This window comes from Silene latifolia, chromosome Y (genome assembly GCF_048544455.1).
Source record: "Silene latifolia isolate original U9 population chromosome Y, ASM4854445v1, whole genome shotgun sequence".
Classification (NCBI taxonomy): domain Eukaryota; kingdom Viridiplantae; phylum Streptophyta; class Magnoliopsida; order Caryophyllales; family Caryophyllaceae; genus Silene; species Silene latifolia.
Genome location: NC_133538.1, coordinates 5215268 through 5227998, shown reverse-complemented (window position 1 = coordinate 5227998; position 12731 = coordinate 5215268). Strand labels below are relative to the sequence as shown.

The 12731-nt window shown below is 37.6% G+C and overlaps 2 long non-coding RNA genes across 2 annotated transcripts; both read left to right on the top strand.

Moving 5' to 3' along the window:
• The first annotated feature begins 4043 nt into the window (after positions 1-4043).
• On the top strand, positions 4044-4505 carry LOC141627332 (uncharacterized). The gene is made up of 3 exons (XR_012536899.1): positions 4044-4092; positions 4186-4342; positions 4424-4505. It is a non-coding gene; the product is annotated as an uncharacterized LOC141627332 (long non-coding RNA).
• A 653-nt stretch (positions 4506-5158) lies between these two features.
• Positions 5159-5605, top strand: LOC141633686 (uncharacterized). The gene is made up of 3 exons (XR_012538449.1): positions 5159-5217; positions 5339-5404; positions 5537-5605. It is a non-coding gene; the product is annotated as an uncharacterized LOC141633686 (long non-coding RNA).
• The last annotated feature ends 7126 nt before the right edge of the window (positions 5606-12731 follow it).

Below are 12731 nucleotides of genomic sequence, written 5' to 3'. Positions count from 1 at the left end.
TTAAAAAAAAAGGGAAAGGGTTGAGGGTTGGATTAGGCGGATCCGCGGTAGCGGTCCGCCTAATCCATCCCTCAACCGTTTCCCTTCCCGTTTTAGGATACCTAGCCTTCTACATTTAATCCCGTCCCCAAACAAGTGTTCACTCGACCCCTCTACGGTGTCTTTATTTAAACAACCTTGTACATGAATGAAAAAACATAGTATGTGCATTAAATAGTCTTCTACATGTACGACGAAGCACTATATGTGCATTAAAATTTTCAATTTGTTGCTTTGCTATTTGATGCATTAATGCTAAAATTTGTCATTTAATTTGAAATCTTTGAAACATTACTTCACCAAAAACTTCAGACATCACCTAATTAATGTTGTTTAACATTTGACAGATGATGGGGATGTCTTCTCGTAAAAACTTGATTGACAACGAAGCTACTACAATGTAAGCTTGATTGACAAGGAAGCTTCTAAACCGTAAAAACTTGGTGACAAGGAAGCTACTAAAACGAGAACCAATTTTCGCGTCGAGTGAGTCCTCGTACTAAAAAACCAGTTGATGAGGATGTCTTACCGAAAGATGTTGAAGAACCATCTACCAAGAAAAGGAGAGTGTCCACTGTTACTGATAAGAAAGATGCTAGCAGCGTTGCTAGTAAGAAAGGAAGTCCACATAGGAAGTGTGGTAAAGATTATGATACGCTGGTAACTAGGATGAGTCCTTCTTTGATAATTAATTTTATCAAGTCGAACCCGTCTGAGAAGCAAATTGAAGCTATTAAGAGCATGGGTTTTGGAGAGCTGTTAAAACTTCAGTCGGAAGAAATCCATGGCCATTTGGCTAGATGGATTGTGGAGTCTTTCAATCCATTCAGTTGTTCGTTGATGAATGGGGATTTGACTATCACGGATGAGGATGTCTACCTTGTCACGGGAATTCCTATGGGGCCATTAGATATTAATCCAGTTGGGAGGTACTGTAAAGAAGAGGGTTATTTAGAGGTGTCCCGGAGATTTAAGGACCAATTTAGTACCACAGATATTACCAAGAAGGTTTTACTAGAGAAGATGATTGAGCAGCGGGATGCTGGAGATGATTTTAAGAGGAATTTTCTTGTATACATTACTTCTGTTCTGTTGATGGGGGTAGCTAGTGATTATCCCAGCACTCGTATATTAAGCTGCCTGTCCGATCTTGTCGATGTACCTAAATTTAATTGGTGCAAGCTTGCACGAGTCAACATGATTGAAAATGTCATTTCCTGGAAAAAGGCGTGACTAAAGACCCGGTACGTCCTTCAAGGGACCAATTCTCATTTTCTGTCTTATCTACTTGGATAGAGTCGTTTTCAAGACAAGAACGGTCGTTCGATCTTTCCCTTTGTTAGCCAATTGGTCCGATTTAACGTATCAGAGAGAGGGTGAAGATGGAAAAACATGATGCAAATTGTTTCGGAGAGGGGCGTGTAGAAGACAGATTTGTTTATAAACCACCCGTGTCTGAAACTGACAAACGGGTTGATGATGCAGTGACGACACAGGGAAAGGAAAATGTTGAGGGTGCTGGAGTGACAACAAAGGGAAAGGGAAAGGTTGAGGATATCTTGAAGAAGGAGGTCCCGTTCATAAGAAAACAACAGATTGTATCAAGGTTTTAGCGGGGACTGTTGTTACTCTTGCAGACTGTTATGGTGCATTCTCAAAGGCAGTCATGCAAGCAAAGTTTGTGGTTCCTCATATGGAAGTCATTGCAAAATGTCGACTTTGCGATTCGTTATTTAAAGGGTTTTCACTTTTGACAAAGTAAAAAGAAGAATCGAGATGGAAGAAGAGGAAAGAAAGGACGAGGAGAAAGATGACCATGAATTGGAGCAAGATGAGAGAAACGATGAGGGTACAGTGGAGGATAAATTTGATAAGGTCAAGGAGAAAGATGACCATGAAATGGAGGAAGAGGAGAGAAAGGACGAGAGTATAGTGGAGGAGGGGAAGAAGTATGTGGATTATATGGACTCTGATGAGTTTTTCAACGATCCCAACATCTTGGCTGATTTAGAGGGGATTCTGAATAGTGCATATAACCGTGTTGGTGAGGCATTTAAAGAACACCAAGTTACGAAGGAAAAGATGGACAAGGAACTCATGGAGGGACCATCTTTCGGTCTCTTTCACGGTGAGGATGCGTTATATACATCTCAAGAGTTCGCGAAGCACGGAGGCTGGTGATATGTGTGATGTTCCCCATGCGAGCACGTCAATCGCACCTGTCATTCCATCCCCTCCCCGTGCAACAATGTCGCCTACACCTTCAATCCCATCCCCTCCCGTGGAAGCACTCCCGCCGCACCTTATATTCATTCCCCTCCCCGTGCAAGCACATCACCGCACCTTCCAATCCATCCCCGCATCACCAATACTTATCTCGTCACAAGTGTCATTGAATGAATCTCCAATTATGCCTTCTTCTCCGCTTGTAGAACTGTCCCCAACCGTCCCCTCCCAGACTCGGAAGTGTAAGAGGAAAGTTGAGTTACTCGGCGTTTTTCGTTCACCTTTCTTCATACGAAATGTGAACGTGATGGATGCCTTGAGTCATCTGAAAAAGCGATGGGTGACTATGCATTTGCCGCTGACTTAGATGAAGGGTATGTATTAGTCTATTAATTTTGCTTTTATTTTCTTCTTATTCAGTATATGTATTATATTTTCTTTCTATAACACTAAGGTTTTATTTTTGTAGCGAGGTTCTGTTCAGCCGTGGCGGCAAGATTCTTACACGATATGATATGAAGACCTTGCTATTTGGTGGTAGCGTTAACATCGACGTGATCAATGTGTGGTGTGATTATCTGAATAATGGAAACAGGTTAAGAGATCGTAGATCAATTTCAAAATCTCTTTCTCACTGAAACAAGCGATGTAAGTTTGATATTTAAATTTTGTTGGTCTCAGTTATCAACTTGTACCTTTTTATTCTCTAATACGGGTCACCTAATTGAAACAACAGATAGCCTCATTGGATATCAACTATAGAGACGTGAAATTGGTAAGTTGTTCAATATTTTAAAAGTTTTAAAAGTACATAATTAAATAATATACAAACCCAACTAACCATTGTTTGACAGGTTTTATTCCCTGTTGTTGCACCCAGCCCACTTCTTCATTGTTTTGATATTGATCATAACTTGTATGAAGTTATACACCCGTGTGATCCAGGATGTGTAGATTTTCATGCCAGTGTTCAATATGTGGTATGTTTTCACACCGTTTGGCAATAAGTATGTTAAATGTCTGATTTAATTCTTATATAGCGAACTTATTTGCTTGGCATTGTCTTGTCTAATGAAGAAACAGTTAAGTGCAAAGCTTTCTTCCATGATTCCCAAGTTGCATGCTACATATTTTGTAGTAGCCAAAGAGTATGTTCCGAATAAAAGTTTCTCTGTCGAGCGTGATACTGGAATTTACATGATGCGACATATGGAGACGTACAATGGGAATAAGTGTCGGTATACTTTAAAGTTGCTCAAGGACGTAAGTCTCCATTATTTAAGTCAAATTTTTAGTTGGTGTTTCTATATTTCCGACGCTTGAAGCCATCAACATGCATGTATTAGCTTTGTTCTTTCATGAATCAGCCTTGTATGTGTATTAGATATGTAGGTATGTGTATTAGATGTGTAGGTATGTGTATTAGATATGTAGGTATGTGTATTAGATATGTAGGTATGTGTATTAGATGTGTAGGCTCTGCGGTTGATTTTACTTTATATCATTGTTCAGAGAACTGATGTGAAGCGTTACATTGTGAGGGTTTGCAATGAAATTTTGACTTGGCAAGACAACATCGTGAAAGATCAAGTGACGTCTAAAGCAAAGGCTTACAAGAATGGCTGTGTGATTCGGTAATCAGAAATCTATTACCAACAATGCTTCTCATTACTATATGATGACTCCTGGTTTATTAAAAGTGTGCTATGGTTATGTAATTGTTCTGTGTTTTCCCTTTTTCTCCCCAGGAATGAAGTTCCACGAGACTTGCCCTATCTGAGATGAACACTTGATGAATTTTATTAGGACAAATGTGGCAAATACGGAGTAAGTTATCACTGACCATATAGCATCTTTTTGAGTTGTTTTTGTCCACTTTGCTGTTGTGTGTGCATCTAATTACAATATGTGCATTATTAGTGACATTGTTGTAGACACTCCATGGCTGCAAGTAACCCAAGAAGGAATGTCGACTTTATTTGGAGGAAAATGGATCATGGATATGGTAATTGACCTTGTTGGTCTTCGTTTAACACTTGAAAGACCAAGTCTTGTGTACTTTCCGACAATAATCAAGGTATTCATATTCATCCTTAGTAACCGCTAATGTTTCTACTTGGAATTACCAACATTTTTCACAAATTTTCTCAACTTTCAGGATGTTGTCCCTAAAAACAGTTTTCAAAGTCAGTACATTAAGCTTCAGTACTTGCCCAAAAGTCTAACCAAAGCTAAACTGGTAATTATCCCGTCACTTTTAAATTTTATTATATCGACGGAATTTACTACTTTGAAAGAACTTAATTAAGTTCTTGCCCAAGAAAGAACTTTATTAAATATCTGTCTAACTTTGTTTGTATATTATCCCGTCGAATCGGTAATTATCCCTCACTTTTTCATTTCCTTATGGGCGTTTTTGCGAGGCTTTCTTCCCTTCTTGTGTTGACCGTGAACATTGGTTTGCTTGCGTGTCGACTTTGTTAAAAAGACCAACTTTATACTTGACTCAAACTTGCCTAGGCGTCCTGACACAAGATGTAAATTTTTAGTTGAAACGGTATGATTATATCCGTATGCCTTAGGGGTTTGTTACCTCAATTTTGTGTTGGTTTTCCTTCGCTTTTATATTATTGTGTTTTCCTTTTTTTGGTTTTTTGTAGTTATTTCCTGCTTTGGAGATTATTGCAAGAGACTTTCCAGGATACAAAAAGTCGTTGCAAATAAACAATTTTCCGTTTGTGATTTGTGGATGTGCCTCGACAAAAGAATGGGTACCTTACTTGTTTAAACTATACTCTACTCGTTTTAAATATTTTCGATGGGATACACAGCATTTTAAAGTGTTTAACAAATTTCCTTATTTCAAAAGGTATTCTTGCGGAGTCTATTTCTTTGAAGTTTCTAGAAAACTTGAGTTGTCAATCATTATGGTCCGATCAGACTTGTTACGAGGTAATGATGTCTAAACCAAGTTATATTAGTCAAATATTATTCGGCATATTTTATTGCAACACTTTCAATATTTTTTGGTGAAATGTAACACTTTCAATATTGTTGTCAAATATATATGCAGAATTTGGATGAATATGGTGAGAGTAAGATTGTAGATCTTATCAGATGGGAGGAAAACAAGAGAACGGTAATAACAATATCTTCCGAATGCTTTATCTAATTTTGTTTCTATTATTTTCCAATCATTTAACTGCAAGACTTTCAATATTGATGTCAAGTGACTTTAAATGTAACAATATTTCCCTACCTTTTTTTGTAGGATTATACCTAGGTGTTATTTTTGCAAGAATATGGTGAGAAGGCGTTGTATGTGCTTAGCAATCGGGAGTGGCGAGAGAACCTTCTCATTGTCTTTTGTTGATTCTTTGATTTGGGCAGGCATTAGTTTGTTTGTGGACTAAATTTGTAGGTTGCAGATGTGTAGGTATTCCAAGTAACTTTTGCGTGTATGGAAGACCCTCCTACGTGCATGAGAAGGCGTTGTATGTGTATGCAATACCTTTCTACGTGCATGTAATTTGTCGACTTTCGAAGGTCATTTAACGAGACTCGAGCGTGCCGAGGAGGCGTTATATGTGAATGGAACAGCTTTTTAACTGTGTGGGGCACAATTATGTTACTAGATTATGGCCTTTTTAAATGAGACTTGTAATGAGAATTACCCCATTTGTCGAGGTGTTGTTTTTAAATCCCAAAGTAACTTGCATATTTACATGCATGAAAAGGCGTTATATGTGTATGGAACAGCCTTCTACATGCATGAAAATTTTCAAAACAAAATTACTTGCATTATTTAGAGTTCCCAGTGTACTTTGAGCGTGCCGTGCTGGGCCGTGCCTAAAGTGCTAATAGGATTGGCCCGACTTCTTCAATAATCACTCACATTTAAGTTTCGAGACTTGAAATGAGAATTAAAACCCACATTTAAGTCACATTTTATTGTTGGCATAAAATGATCACATGTTTCAGCTTTTTAATTACCAAATTTGGAGAAACAATTATCACGTGCATAAAATGACCTCGTACGTGCATAAAATGATCTCGTATGAACATGCCATGTTCATGTTTGCCAAGGGAAACACATGTATCATAGATGAAATCCATGTGCATGGAATAACCTTTTAGTTGCATGATATTTAACGACTTGTCATACACGATGATGATTCAACTAATCACATTTTATTGCTGGCGTAAATTGATCACATGTTTCAGCTTTCTAATTACCAAATTTGGAGACACAATTATCACATGTGCATAAAACGACCTCGTACGTGCATAAAATGAGCTTGTATGTGCATGTCATAATTGCTCAGAGAAACACATGTTTCCTATTCTTAAATCGAATCACAATTTCATCTTCTCAAATATACAATTTAAGAATCGGGAAGCCTCCCGTTACATTTATTACAAAACAATTGTTAACTTCTCAAATGATGCTCAAAAATAATCCTAAAAACTTCAATGATGCTCAAAAATAATCCTAAAAACTTCAATGATGCTCAAAAACAAGTGTTGACTTCTCAAATGATGCTCAAAAAATTTGCCGGTCCAATTCCTCGCAAAAAACTTCAATCTCACACATAAGAAAGCAAATGTCAACAAAGATAAAAATTAGAGGGAAACAAAAAGGGTAAAAGTAGAAAACTTGCGCTAATAAGAGACATCACTTACTCGACTATTTGTCAGTGATCCTTTGGTCGGTCACAATTCCTGCTATCGTGGTTCGCCATCTGCCCACAAGCCTTGCATCTTCTTAGTGGTTTCTTATTGACTTCCCCTGCTCTTTCTCTTTGTGAAATCATTCTTTTTCCCGAGCCTTTGTTTTTGCATTGTCTTGGCGGCAAAATTGTAATTTCGCTAGGCACACTTGTACCCAAGAGCATTCCAATTTCCGCATTTTTGTCCCTTTTCTTTCCAATACTACTATTACCACCATCATCAGCGACACTACTTGTTGTTTCTGCAAGTACCCTTTCCTTGAACTCGCGTAAAATGGTTAGTAACTCATCACAATTAACAGGACTCTGTTCAACTAGTGACACACAAGTGAACATTTCTGACCACAATTGATCGGTTTGTTCTTTTGTGCATCGACCGATCTGTGATCCGCAAGCAACCGCCCATCGAATTGAATATTGGTGGCGGGTTGCTAGTTTGCTCCACCTATTAAGTAGGTATTCGCTTGGAATTTTCTCAAAACCATAATCTTTAAGGACACGGAGAATATGTCGACAGAGTATTCCATGTCGTTCAAATTTCTTGCAATTGCATACTAGTTTCACACTTGGTGTCTTATAACCCACCTTATAGTCTTTCTTTCTCTCACGATCCTTGACATCTATGCAGAGAATTGCATGATTCTTATCTTTTTGTTTGTCCCCAATGGCACATGTAAAGCATCTTGCTTTTATTTCCACTTTGAACTCCTCGAAAATTCTCGGAGTGTAGGTTTCTGCGCATGCTTTTCAGGTCAGAGGAGTAGCCAAGTCAGGAAATGAGTACTTAGATTGTGCAATCAGTTTCGATTGAGCCCATCGTTGTGTATCCATTGCACTCTCAAAGCGCATCCAAAATTCAACAAGGGTCAAATTTGGATTAGTGAAATTGCTAAAAAATGATTTTCTGACTCGGACCTCGAGGTGGTTCTCATCAACCCTCCTAATAACAAGTCACGAAAGTAAGTGGAATCCAAAAATGTCTAATGCCATACTTTTCCTGAAGCCACTCATTATCCGACAACCCATGAGCTTCCACAATGGCTGTCCATCTTTCCTCAAATTCAGCAGGCTCCACATCTTCGCCCCAAACACATGAGTTTATCTCTTTCAAAAACTCAGTTTCTCTACATATAATGGCCCTACCTTCTCGGCAACTTCTTCAATATGTGCCACATGCAATATCTATGTTGCACTTTATCTTTAAAGACTTTCTTAAGTCCTCCTTCTATCCCCAAATCTTCGTCGGTTATTATACACACAGGATAACGACCCCCCATAGCTTCTAGGAATTTCGTAAATAACCAAGCAAATGACTCCTTGCTCTCATTAATAAGAAGCCCAGCCCCAAAGGTCACACATCTCTTATGATGATCCACCCCTGTGAAAGGGGCGAATATCATTCTATACTTATTTTTCCTAAAGGTAGTGTCAAAGGATGTCATATCCCCAAATAACAAATAATTTTTTATACTAATAGGGTCAGCCCAGAAAACATGTGACAATCTACCTTTCTCATCTACCTCAAAGTCAAAGTAAAAGGATGGACACATTCTTTTTATTTTCATAAAATGCTCAATAAGCATTTGAGCATCCCCTTCTGACAAGAACTTTTTGATATCCCTTGAAAAGTTTTTAAAGTCTTCCAATGAAGCACCCACATTCTGATAACCTCTGACATACTCCTTAAACATCCTATAGGTCATAACTGGACCTTTGTTAACCTTTGAGTTGTCAACTATCATTTTTTTATGAACTATATTCAATTCTCTCGTTTGCGTCAGATGTACCATTGTTAATGGTGTAGCTGGCATATGATTATGCCCTTCACCAAAACCATAAATTTGGTATTTACCGTTAGCAATTCGTTTAAACTTAATCTTAGCAAGGCAACCTACCCTAGTCCTTTGCCTACGGTGTTTTTTGCCTTTGGCTTCACATTCTCCAGCCTTATTACACAAACAAGTTTTATGTGTAGTGACACCCTGTTTATTCTTTTGTGAGCCTTTCCTAGTCACAAACCCACATTCTTTTGCATATGCTTCATAAAAAGCAATACCGAGTTCAAGTGTATCAAAGACCATACCAATAACAGGCTTGAGATGGGTAGGACAACCAAAAATCCGATTCATGTTGCTTGAACCGGACGCCTCCTCCTCCTCCTCCCCCTCCTCCTCTGCATCCTCTATTACCTCTGCCTCCTCTATTACCTCTGCCTCGTCTACTACGTTATCTGCAAATGTGATGAAATTAAAGTAGAGTTAGGATTTAGATTTACTGGATAACTCAAGTATTCAACAGCACGGTTATATAGAACAATATCTGATCATTCAACAGTTCAACGAGTAATTGTACCTTGTACGATTTCGGGAACATCAATGTTAAGGCGGACATTTCGATATTGATTGAGATGCAATAACTTCAACCATCTGTCCTTCATTTGTAATGCCATTTGTAATGACATTAGAAGAACTGCGCGACCCCATTGAACTAAGAATGTCATTCTTTGCAATAACGACGACTTAAAATTAAGTAACTGACAATAAAATCATACCAGGTAATTATTACTACAACTAAATTTAGAATTTTTGATGCACATATCAATAATTTGATACACGTAGCTAATAGTTTGACGATTGTAAAACCTGTCTAATTCATAAAACTGAGCCAACAATATCACGAGTTCAACCAATTTAAGCAATTTCTAATTTTAAAGAACCCTAATTTCTCAAATTACGAAACCCTAATTGCTCAAATTCAACAACTTTAATCGATTACCTGAAAAATTACAAACAGATCAAACTGTAAACCGTAATTTTAATCGATTAATTGAAAAATTACAAACAGATCAAACGATAAACCCTAATTTTAATCGATTAATTGAAAAATTACAAACAGATCAAACTATAAACCTAATTTGACGACATAGCAACAATTTAATGCACGTAGCTGATAATTTGACGATTGTAAAACCTGTCTAATTCATAAAACTGAGCCAATAATATCACGATTTCAACCAATTTAAACAATTTCTCAAATTACCGAACCCTAATTTTCAAAATCAACAAATTAATCAGCAACTTCGAAATATTACCTTGAATTAAAAGGTTCCATTCATGAAGGACGCGTCGAATAGGCAGATCGTTGAAGAGATTGATGGATCAGTAGTTGAGGATCAATGGTGTTGTGAAGATGGTAATATTCGAGGAGAGAGAAAGAATGATGAGAGGGAAATGAAAATTGGAAAATGACGGAGTTTAGAATGTTTAGGGGCAGGTGGTTGATTTGCGATTTGCGCGCGCGTTATTATTGGTATTAGATTAGATTAAGGTGGTTCTCACGGTTCTCATTATATGGGTGGTTCTCACTGGATCCCGACCCTATATATATATATATATATATATATATATATATATATATTATGTAGGTTTGGATTTGGTAAAGGACAGTTGTTACATGCACCTTACTAATTGAATTCGCGACCGTCTCAGGTAGGAATTTCCTACTCAACTCGGCTTTTATTGTTAAGTGACCGTATATTTAATTGTGACGGTTGATGAGATTAATGTTAATATTATGATTTATTATTGAAGATAGAATATTTGTGTTTGCTAAGATGTTGGCTGAGCTGTATGACGGGATTGTTATTGAGTATTTGTTGTTGGTTATATTTGGTATGGAGAATTGATTATTCAGTTGAGCATAACACGGAGGGTGTTACTGCCAATTGTGCATAGCGAGTAATCGTTACTATCAGATGTGCATAGTAAGTAATTACTACAGCCAGAGATAGTTGTGCATAGTAAATGATTACTACAGCCAGTTGTGCATGGTACGAAGGGTACTACTGCCAGTTGAGCATGGTATAAGAGTATCACTGCCAGTTGAGTTGAGCATAGCACGGTGTTAAAGGATTTGTGCTACTGCCAGTGATGTAAGTGCGTTGTATGCATGAAGTGATGAGAATTTGAAGGCTATTTCGGTTGAATTATTATTGTTGTTTAGTATATTCCTACTCAACCTCGTGGTTGACAGTGTATTCGTGAACACCTGTGATGAACCATAAATAGGGAGCAGATTTTGCAGGTCTTAAAGATTAGCTGACTTGGGAGCTATGAGATGCATGAGGATTTGGTCAGTCTACCTAGAAGTCTAGACCACATAGATTATTTAATCACTTTTTTTATTTCCGCTGCGAGTTGTAATTATTTTATATTAAGTTTAGTTGGTTAATTTGTAACGACCATGTGATCGTTAAAGTTTTAATTTAATGTATTTTGGTTTGTTGTACTTTGTTATTCACTACCTCGGCAAACCGAGATGGTAATAGTCCTATTTATTTGGGAATGTCTAGCTAAAGGCTCCTGAATAAATGGGGGTGTTACAATTGGTATCAGAGCGGGTTCTCTCTTGGTTAGGTGTTGAGATCGTCATATCATAGCACCGCTCATTTTCACTTTTAAAACTTTTCTTATTATTTGAAATAATAAAAAATACTGTTAATTTTCAAGTTCAAGGACGAACTTTATTTTACATGAGGGTAGATTGTAATACCCTAAAATTTTCAAAAGTGTTTCAGTTTTCTTCAAATCCGAACTTCGGGGATGAAGTTCATTTTAAGGGGGGAAGATTGTAATATTCATCAATTTTAAGTATTTTATTTGTTTTTAAGAAAGATTATTTACTATTATTTTAATTGTAAGTGAAAGGGGTAATTTAAGTTATTTTAATATTGGTGCTTATTTATTTAAAATTGTCACACTCTTTTTAATTTGACTAAAACCTTATGGTGTCAATAGTTTATAATCCCTTGAATTAGGGTTGTTGCTTCTTATTCATATATATATAGTCAGATGCATACAATATGTGCCATAATTAGAAGATTATACAACCATACATAGAGATATTCTAGGAGACTAATTAGTAACAAATATTGACACAATATTTGACTGTTGACTAGCATATATACGGATATTATCTAACACGCCCCCGCTGTTGAAGCGGGAGGAGGCTGTACGCTCAAACTGGAACGAAAGCGGGTAAAGAGATGACGAGGAAGCCCTTTTGTAAAAATGTCAGCATATTGATACTCGGAGGGCACATGAAGGACACGAACTTCACCAAGTCGGACTTTATCCCGAACAAAATGTATATCCAATTCAACATGTTTGGTTCGCTTGTGTTGGACCGGGTTACCAGAGAGGTAGACAGCCGATATATTGTCGCAAAAAACAAGTGTTGATCGACGAAGTGGGACATGAAGTTCGAGTAACAAATTTCGCAACCAACTAGATTCAGCGACTGCATTTGCAACGCCCCGGTATTCGGCCTCGGCACTTGATCGAGAGATTGTGGCTTGTCGTTTAGAAGACCAAGAGACGAGGTTATCTCCTAAGAAGACGCCGATACCCGTCGTGAGGTGTCAAAAATAAGATTTATAATTTCCAACTACAACTATAGCTTGCGGCAGTCGGGTCGAACCACAGAGAGGCAGATGTAAATTCTAGTTGTCTAATTCTAGTCTAAGGTAACGACAAAGTGGGGGGGTTTGATTTGAATTGGTCTACAACTAAGAGTGAATAAAGACAATAAACTTAAAAAAGACGGATTAAACAGATAAAGGCAGGGGTACTAGGATGGTCGGTTCATTACAGCTTCAGCGGCAGCATACTAAACAGGTCTAAATCGAACACAAGTGAGGCGGGAAACAAGAGGTCCTCACGGTCCACTCTTAACAAA